At 41.5% G+C, this 10,527-nt stretch overlaps 1 long non-coding RNA gene across 1 annotated transcript; it reads right to left on the bottom strand.

Moving 5' to 3' along the window:
• Positions 1-3,166: 3,166 nt before the first annotated feature.
• LOC140213653 (uncharacterized) lies at positions 3,167-8,705 on the bottom strand. The gene is made up of 3 exons (XR_011890574.1): positions 8,593-8,705; positions 5,881-5,973; positions 3,167-3,193 (listed from the first exon to the last, which is right to left on the bottom strand). It is a non-coding gene; the product is annotated as an uncharacterized lncRNA (long non-coding RNA).
• Between the last annotated feature and the right edge of the window lie 1,822 nt (positions 8,706-10,527).

Genomic DNA, 10,527 nt, shown 5'->3' on the forward strand with positions numbered 1-10,527 from the left:
GTACAGAAAAAAAAAACACAGTAGAACAATTTGACCTAACAAGGGAAGCTAGACGGAGAGGTATAGAGCTGGGCAACTTGTTTCAGCTGATGACTGGAAGCAAACGTAGGCTTGGTTCTAATACTTGCCCTAGACGGTAATGCAGAGGGCTAAGTGAAGAGCGGCCCTGATAAGTCCAGTTCCAATTCACAAAAAAAAAAGCACACGTCAAAGAAGAAAGCTTCCAAAAGACAGCCTCGAAATCTAAAAGAATGCAGACTGTTTGGCGGCGGAGCAGGAAGCTCGGAAATTAAGCGGGGAGGGCGCCTGCGCACAAGAAAACTTAGTCATAGATTTACCTTTATGTATTTAGTGCTCGCAAAGAAAAAAGCACTTAAATAACCTCGTTTTCTAGTGTTTTTTATGTTTATGGCATCACGTCGTCCCCACAGAAAGAAAACAGAAAAAACTCGCCAACGATTACGATACTCCCTTATCCAACATTTGAGCGCAGCTGTATGTCTTTCATTTCCCGATATATAGTGGCTGGCGCGGACAATCTGCCTCCTGTGATATGTTTTAAACGGGGTGATGTGTAGCACGACAACCTCGCTTATCGGAAGATCGCGAGTACAGTGCGGGGGTGACTCATGGAAACAATTCACAGTAGCCTCCTCAGAGAGACGTCCGCTCATGCAGCGCTTTATTTCGGTACTAACGGCGCGCGTTACTCTGGCTCCATCTCGTTGCCATCACCGCCGCAAAGCGCGTCTCGCGCGCTACTACGCTTTTCTTACCACGCTTTCGTTATACCGTCCTCAGCCGCTTTCCGTCTGATGGCTCCGCTGCACTCTCCTGCTCTGCTGTTTTCCTCGCGCTCTCTTCGCTATCGCACTATCTCATCTCCCGTGGCGCATCGCGTTCGCTTTTATCCATTGCTGCGCCGTGTTGGTTCTCTCGGTTACGACACACAGCGCCTATGCTCGCCGCTGGAATGGGTGCCTATGAGCTGAGCTAAAAGAGAGACCATGGAATACGCGTAGACTGTGGCCCTTCACTGGGATGGATGAAGCATGCACATCTGACGCCACCAACCCAGAAAAGTAGAAGTGGCGTAGTCGGAGCAAACCTCGTAACATGACCACCCCTGCACCACTCGCAGTCCGTCAGTGACGGTTGCATCCGCACTTCCTCACCCGATGCTCTCAATCTTGCGTTTTGTAATATCGGCGGAAATCAAAATGCGCGTGGCGATTAAGTGTGAGACGCGCACATCACACCGCGCAAACGCAGGTGGTGCAAAATGTCCCGGGGACACCTACGGCTCAAGCCGGCCTTTTGGTAATGCTGATTCTAATGCTGTTTTTAGGACAAATGTGGCTAAGAATTATTCCTTTATTATCTCTGTGATCCCGAACACAAAACACGATCAGCGTTCTTACTGTTGTGGTATGAGAAACCGCCATAAGCTGCCCTTGATGCTGGAACACAGATGGACGATAGCAAATGTATTGGTCAAAACTAAGGCTTGGTAGCTCAAAGAACATGCTTACCTATAAATATTCTCGGACTTGGCCATTCCATATACGATGGTGCTCTTTTTGATTGAGTAATGGGGTTTCACATCGAAAACAACTTTGGGTTGATGAGAGACGTGGTAGTGAGGGCTCACGTGAAAGTTAGACAACGTGGTTTTCTGGTTCTATAACGTGCGCCATAATATAATTCTGTAACATTTTCTGCAAATTTTCAGCCTCGAAATGTGAGCGCTGTGACGTGAGATCGGAGTCAGCAGTGGCGAGAAATAGGGATGTCTCCTTCGGTTTCGTTTAGAACACTACCCGTAAAGTGGCATATATTTGTTCATGACTTCCCTAGGCGAATAGGAATGCCGGCATTTTCCATTTAAGGGTTAACTTGCGTTAGGATTCACTTTGCGTTGTGTCATGCGAAGAACCAAGCAAACACTTAACGTTTATGACACAGTGACAATATATTTATCCCCAGGGTTTACTACAGATTGTTTTCAGTAGCAAGTGCTCAGACAAGCAGAATGAACGTGCATGCTAGTACTATGCATAAGAACCCAGCAGAATACGAATGAATTTCGGCCGTACCCAATGCGAATATTACCATTGTCCTTGCAGAGAAGTACATTGGTTTGGTACTGGCATTAAAATTATTTGCATTATTTGCATGTTTCTAAATTATTTCGCTTCATCATGCCTGCCCTTGAACATCACAATATCACCATTCAAGCAGGTTATAGAGGCAGTTTGGGTTAATTTGTTGCTAATCTCTGCACGCACAAGAAAAATAGTTTTGCTGTTTTTTGACACGGCACAGCTTTGAAAACATCGCGCGAGCATAGGAATGTGTTTCTTCATCATTCTGATTTCATTTTAGCTTGAGCACAGGAGAAGAAATGTGCGGAGTATCGTGGCCGAAATATAATGGTGTCACCATCCGTCCATCTCTGCCGGATATTTCCGTCAATTGCTTTTGCAGAACTGCCTTTTATCAGAAGGTTGTTTATCATTCCGATATGACTTACATTGATTTTTAGTTATCGTCTGCATTGCTCCCTCTTCAAGCACGTCAAGTTCACATGGATCCAAATCACATGTACCTTCACCGTCGGCGTTATACGCCTAACATAGGAACGGCTTTTACTTAATTGTGAGTTCTGCCACTTCATTTGTTCCAATACAGTGTGAGAGTGAAACTGTGCTTCTTTCTCTACCTTGTTTTTACCCCCGTTTTTTTAGACGGGAGTGCTTTGTAATTAAGAGGAGACTTCAATTTTTTTAAACGCTACACACTTGCGCACCGGATGCGTGATTCTATATTCATGAAAGTAAAGTCAACCGCGTCCTGCCCGCGTACATATTTATACAAATATGACGTGTAATAAACACAAATTTAAGGACATTTGTAGGTGCAGATGACTATGTTGGACAGAGAAGCGTGTGCAAGACATGCAGTCCACGCAAGACGACAATGTTTTTCTAATAAAAAGCATTGTAACGTTGATAATGCTTTATTCAATTTATTCAGGGGTCTGTGGCTAGTAATGGCTAGCAGTGTACTTGTTTGAGTTTACCATATAACTTCTTTAGAACAGGAGGCTTCTTGAAAGCCGGCAATGTGGATTTTCAATGCAGTTGCCATTACAACACCATCCAAGAAAGCGAGGTGGCCTCGGATTTTCCAGCTGCAAAAAAAGAAAGTCTTTACACCTTTCAATTCCGTTGCTAACAAAGGCCGCAAAAATATGTTCTATGCAGAGCTACCCATGTTAATGCCTTTAGATTATGCAAATATGCGCACAAATGATAAACGATTCTAAAGGCTGGTGTGTGAACATATTCCTTAAATCCAAAACAACGCACCACTGAAGTACAAAAAAGAATTATTATTTATACTCAATGAGAAGGATACGAAAAACTTTCTCAAACCAAGATGTTTAAAAGAATCCCATTGAGGCTTACATATTATGTTTTTATATTTCTCGCAATGACGTAAAATTCGAGCTTAGCTACACATGGAACACATAATATACGAAACAGAAACATTGCTTTCACGTTTGCGTTGCTCGGTGAAAGAGGCGTCGCTAGTTTCTTCCTACCGCAGCTTTTCTCCACCATTGACATGCGATAGGTGAGGAAGTTGGAGGATTAAGCCATGTGAGAGAATTTTTCAGCCTTTATAGGTGTCGAACAGCGAATTGGTGTTGTTTCAGTGTGCGTTGTAGAAGGGCACTGCCAGCGTGCTGTACGAGCAGACCTATGGTGTTCACTGTTCTCATGACCTCAAATTTCTTGTTCACGATGGAGAGTGCGTGTATGGGTGTAATGTTTCCCTATAAGAAAACGCTACTATTTCACATCGCTGCAACTCTGTAACAGACTGAAACACTGCTTCAATCACATGGGTCTAAATTCCGGCTGCCAGACATAGCTTTTATCCAACTCATGGAACAATTCTTACTGCGATTGCCTGAATATATTTGTCGCACACAAAAAGTGCAAAGATTAAGAAAGGATGGGTACTTTATTTAGAAGAATGCAGCAAGTTGTGTTTAGATTAGCTTCACAGCCTTTCCAAATTGTGTACAGTACAAGTGAAGAATTCAGTTCGAAGTAAAATGAATTGTTTATTCCGGCTATTTTATCTGCATTAAGTTACGGGCACGTAATCGTGACGGTGAAGGACCACAGCGGTACAATGCAACCCAAGAAACTATCTAGTGGTCGAACCTCTGTTCAAAAAAACAAGTAGCACTCAGCCTAACGATAGCAGCGAGCAGAAGCTCCTATCGTCAAAATTGGACGTCTGGATCAGCCGCGTAGGCTATTTATGCATGTCTCAATGAACCTTCGAGCCAAATTACTGGTGCTCCCATAAGTTCGTGAATGCACTACAATTTTCGCCTCGCGCATGACACCTGATTACGCTAGGCCTAGCGACAACATGGGCAACAGATAGAACCAATGCAATTTGAGAAACTTAAGATACAGAAAGGCACGTCTTGCACTGAGCGATAACATTAAATTTTTTTGCCAGTAAAATGCGTCACCAGAAAAATACAGACAATTACACATGTCAATATTTTCGTCAGCAGAGCTGTAAGGAATTCTCCATTTTTTTGACAAATATCATAATGCTGCTGCTGGCTTCGTCCTCAAAGCAGCAAATGAGGTTGTGGGGCAGTAGGCGGTTAAGGTTTCGCCCTTTCAAGGTAGAAATTTTCTTGTCATGGCGTGTAATGGAAAGCTCGTTTTTGTATCACTGATACACAAACATTGTGATTGTAATAAATTGCGTTTTGGTCATGACTTTAACTTTTAAATATTTAGAACGTTCTTTTATCATAACAGATGCTTTCTTCATGTTATTTTTCTATTGCTGTCACAGGGGAAACTTAGGTTCGTACCCAAGACTAATGAATTAAAATAAATTTTCCGCTGAATCAGATGGCATACGCTCCAAACGCTGCTGCCATGGGCTCTGACACTAGAATTTCTACACCGGCGACTTTATAGATATCTAAGTTCACACATATAGCGCATGGCAGATACGTGATCAACGTTGTCTTTTAGACCTCGCGCTCAATGTCGACTACTACATTGCACATAACATCATTTTTATAGACGTTACATTCAAGACAGGAAAAAACAACTTATGCAGCAATTCTAATTCGTATAGGCAATGGTTTGAAACTTGAATAATTCATCGGTAAGCACACCTGTACCTAGTGTGCGTTAGTACATAACCACTGTGTGATAAATAGTGAGAAATAACATGGATGCTTGTTATACGCTTCTGGGAAGTTGATGTTCTTGGAAACTATTTGTTTTTGCTTCGTAGCTTTATATAGATGAACAGCTAGCTCTAATGTAGTTGACATTTGTCATCTTTAACGTAAAGTAATACCATCACGTTACACGAGTGAGCATTTAGAATGTGGCAGCTGCCATCAAAGCTGGATTGTGATTTCAGACGAAGGGTTGGACACCAGTTCATGGGTAAATTTGGTGCTTATGTTTCTGGCACTTCCGAAAGACAAAATGTTAATTTGACTAGCGTGCGCATGCTTGTGTACAACATTTTTTTCATAAGAAATTGAAGCCTCTTCATCGACTATCCTGCACTACTGGGAGTATCGAAACGTCAATGGATGGATGTACACATAGTCCAAATGCTATATGTGCCTCCAACTTCTATCGATGCAACACAGTAACTCCTTGTGTACCCTCCACCAACATTGGCATGGAACGTCGCAGCCAACTCTATTTTTCACTACTGTGGCATACAAATAGACCACAGGAGCACACCTCTAACAGACCACGCCATTTCATTGCTTTCCCAAAAGTTTGGGCCGCTGCGCAAATGACTTACATAGCAGGCGCTGGATACGTTGCTGCTATAGTAGCCGTAGAACCATGTACTGTTCCTTTCGCAGTAATAGTAGCAGCCGGACAGGACGTTTCGCTGCATGAAATAATAATCCAAGATGCAATGTTATGAAGCCGTAAACCCATTTCGTTTACTAGTAAATTACAGTGACAAAGATGTGATGTTGCCTTTTATTTATATTTGTTGTCTAACTATAACTTATAACGCAAGTATGACTCAATTTGTAGAAAATATAATATAGCGACTTAATAGTTAAGTCATATTCTGGTGTTGTGTGCTCAAAGTCAGTGGTCTTTCCGCCTTCGTAGTAGTAGCAGTGAGCATCGTGTCCGAATCAGCAAACGAGTGAGAGAAAACACCCAGTTATCAGCGGTGCACCTGTCCACTCCAGGTTATCATCGCAATAACATAAGAAGACGTGAAGTAAATTTCAGAACACCGCACCTCACGAGTAATCCACGTATTCCAGAGCACAAAAAAATGAGTTCTCGCAGCCACAATTGATTATATTAAAACTACCTGCTCACTCAAAGTGTTCTACGAATATATTAAAGAATACTTAAACGATGAGTTATTTAACATGTATTAAAAACTTAGCGTTGAAAATATCTAAAAGCCAGGAAAGACGCGAACATGTGTGACGGCTTGTTCGCGATGGCCCTAATGTACAAGAATCTGATTTGAAATATGCAACAACACACTTCCTCACAAGCGCTGAGTTCTGGAGGGAAAATGATGAAGTTACGGAAGTTTGACTTTTGAATATTTTTTTAATACTCACTCTAATTCAAAGTAATTACGAAAATAAGACTTTTAAGAAAATTCTTTGTTAGTATACATTAATTTAGTTCTTCATTAGTGATACTTTAGCATGCATAGAAAAGCAATAAAAGACAACGAATTCAAAGCGTGTATTAGTGTAGTAAAAAAGGGTGGGTCAATTGGCAGCGCAAGGACAAGGGTGATTCTACAGCAAGGGTGTTTGCTATTTTGAAAGAAAAAGTGAGGCTGGTTTCTTATTATATGGGAATACATTTCAATACGAATTTATTTCGCAATACAACGCGCAATTTACAACAAATATTGCAATCGGGTCCACGAGGTCCTAATTGAGATTCCTCCTGACATAATGTTTTTTTCTAGCAATGAGCCTTCTTTATTGAAGCGCTGCCCCCTAACATTGCCGAATAGTTTGAGACAAAAAGAACTTCACACCATTTCCTACAAAAATGTCGGTGTAACCAATTTCAGCGAGAGCGTTTTTTAGTGTTACTTATGGCATACATGTGCACCATCGCATTCCTCTGTATCGCATTCACCTAATTTCTCTGTGAGAGCCTCCTTGTCACCGTTTTTCTCGCAACCATGCACCATGTGCGAGAATAAGGCAATAACGAGCAACGAAGAAGGAAAGGCCGAAAGGTTGACTAGTGCCTCCTACCGCTAGATGAGCTGAACAAGGAGACAACAATAGGGAAAATGTTAGGCCGAAAAAAAAGCCACTCAATCTGAAAGCACTCGAAGAGCAATTTTCACTCACATTCACAGGCGCTCCTGTATAACTAGGAGCCTTAAATGGCACCGTCGCGCATTTGTGGATCTTATGCATGAAAACTTTGCTTTTGCCAGTGTTCCAGGACTTAGTCTTTCTATAGCAGGCTCTCATCTAAACGGTCTAGACCGAGAAAGGACGGGCAGCGCGCAAAATGCGTTTTATAAATGTGTCATTGCGTTTTTACGCTGTGGGATATTACATGCCCTAACAGCAGTATTATTATGAGGCATGCAGTAGTAGGGAACTGCGGAATAATTATAACCTTGTGTGGTACTGTAAAGTGACTTAAGCTATGTAAGGAAACCTTTTTTTGCGTGTCAGCCCCATTAAAGAGGCGCCCTTGCGGCTAGGATCACACCCGCAACCTGAGACACAGCAGCGCAACGCCATAGGCACTAAGCTACCACTGCTGCTGGTAATAAATTTCCTTCACAGCTTCCGTTTTAACAGTGTTGTTAGCACAATAAACTTTATCTGCTCTTTCATTATGTAAAATCGCACAATTAAATGACCGACAAACTCATAATTAGCTATAGGGTACCATAACTACACTGGTCATAAGCAGGTAATCTACGGCAACTTGAAAATCTGTAAGTTCTGTTGTCATCGAAGTCGGAGTGTGTGAAAGTGGGGGCTCTTAAGGAGCTAGTTGAGGTGCTTGTAATTACGTCTGCATTGAAGGAAATGGCATAAATTCCCAGTGTAAATGTAAGCTATTAATGTGGGACTAGTTGACGAGAATAATGTTGTGGGAAGACATTCAAATGGAAACGTGCGATACATCACTGTCAGAAACTAGAAAGTTGTTTTTCTAGATACTAGCCATAACGAGAAGAGGGGTGGTTAACCGAGGGGCCCCATATTTATTAATCATATCATTAGACGCCAACTGACAAAGACACCAAGGAAAACCTAGTGGAAATTACTTGTGCTTACTGATTGAATTAAAGAAATTATAAAGTTACTGCAGTGAAAGAGGATGGAAAAACAACTTGCTGCCGGTGGGGAACGATCCCACGTCCTCACATTACGCGAGCATCGCAAGCGTAATGAGAATCATATATGAGAAGATTTCTATGAACCTCGATTTCTGAAAACCATAACAGTTACGTGTTTATATTTACAACTTTTATATTTACGCCAAAGTGCTCCTTCTCTTCGCAGTTGTGGTATTTCTCTGGATGCGCTTGCTTTACCTGTTCCGGATCTGAAAGGAAAAAAAGGATACCGAAGGTGCTGTAGTTTCCTAAGATACAGGGTAAGCTGTTTTACAGCCATCAAGTTTTCTTATGCCAAAGATCTATAAGTACTGCATGCTCACAGCCAAGAATTACCTACATGTTTCTTAAAATATGGATGGTGTCAGGTAAAGCCGCGTGTCGTCTGGCTAGTCTAGCAAAATATTTGAGCATTTTATTGATCGACCTTGGTGCACAAGGTACAACACCAATAAAGGTTTTGCACCAAGAGTGTGAACTATCTCTGCGGAGTGTCATGGATTTCTAAACGAAAATACATTGGTAGCATTGCCGTTAGAATATTTCTTGGGGAAAATTTGGTTCTTTTAATGGCACCTTTCTCAATAAGTGAGAACTTATAAACTTGATTGCGGGTAACCATTGCTTGGATTTCATGATATTTATTATTGCGTATACAGCTGCCAAATAGGTATTGAATATTTCTTTCATATAATGAATGAGAAAATTGCAACTTACTCAAATCATAGGACGGGACACACATGCCATTCAGGCAGAGACCACCGATAACGCTGCGTGGTTTATTGGATACATGCTGCAAATAAGTAACATGCGAGCGATATTATTAAATATGTGTTGCCCCTGTTAAAGACCTGTTCATAGTGGTAGCAAATTTTCAGGCAACAGTTTGTGTAATGATTGCCTAAATTTGAAATATAATTTACAGGCACTTCAAATTGCCTAATTAGGGTGCGTTTCAGCAGTTTTTAAACGCACTTTATCAAACTGCGCGCACGCTCGCAGCCTACGCGAATATAATGAGAGCTTACTGTATAGTACAGCGTGCAGGATTATTCTGCAGTTTGCAAACTTCTGTGTGGGCCTTCTGTTATTTCGTTTATATTGAACGGTCTTACAGAGCCAATTATCTATGTAGCTAGCTTCAAGAGTGAAGCTTCTCATGCTCTTAACAGTGCATGTGACCACCAGTTGCCTTTCTACTGGCATTTCGAAAGGCAGAACACTGGTGAGAAAAATTCGTAATAGTAAATATGTTTGATGAACACTTTTGATGGCAATTATAAATAGGCAATGCTTATTGCATTTAAGTGGAATAATAAATATAATTATCTGTGAAACTTACGGCTTACATAACTTGAAGATTTACATATCAAATCAGCAATGCTAGGGAGAGCACGTTTTACGCATATCGAACGGAAGTTTCTTTCTTTTATTCTTTCCTGTGCCGAGAAGTATATTGTATACATCTTTTCAAGGACTTCAGTTACTAATCTACTACATGCGATTAAGCTTTTGCCCATAACATTACGGTAGCGTTGCTCAAAGCTGAAGTTCCTATCTAAACTAGGCATGGCAAGCATTGTGAATAATCTGGCTACGTTAACAGGTGGAAAGGGAACTTATAGTATCATTTTTCTGACAGACTTACATATGCTTTATGTTTTAGTTATTTGCACACCTAGCAGTCGACTGGAATAACCTAAATTATCTCCTCGCAATACTTCCTTTATTAGAATTGTTTTTGGCGAGAAAAGTGTGAAATTCTTTGTAAATGTTACCTACACCAACATGACCTCTGGCTTGCTCGTACTACATATGGTAACTTCGGATACTGCGTCAACATTCACGTCGGTGAGCACCGACCTCACGATCGCGCCCCATAGTGATGCAATTAGCATTCAAGCAATGTAGCGACACACCGTATTGATAAAGACAAGTGCCTTTAGATTTAGAGTGGTCATTCTGGAGCTTCTGTTTTATTTCTGCTACGTGCAACCTGCGTTTTTCCGGTATCGGCCCACTTTGCTATTGCAGTCGCATGCCAAGGTCGGTCATGAGGCTGACGGCACGACGACT

The sequence above is a fragment of the Dermacentor andersoni genome, chromosome 10, assembly GCF_023375885.2.
Source record: "Dermacentor andersoni chromosome 10, qqDerAnde1_hic_scaffold, whole genome shotgun sequence".
Lineage (NCBI taxonomy): Eukaryota > Metazoa > Arthropoda > Arachnida > Ixodida > Ixodidae > Dermacentor > Dermacentor andersoni.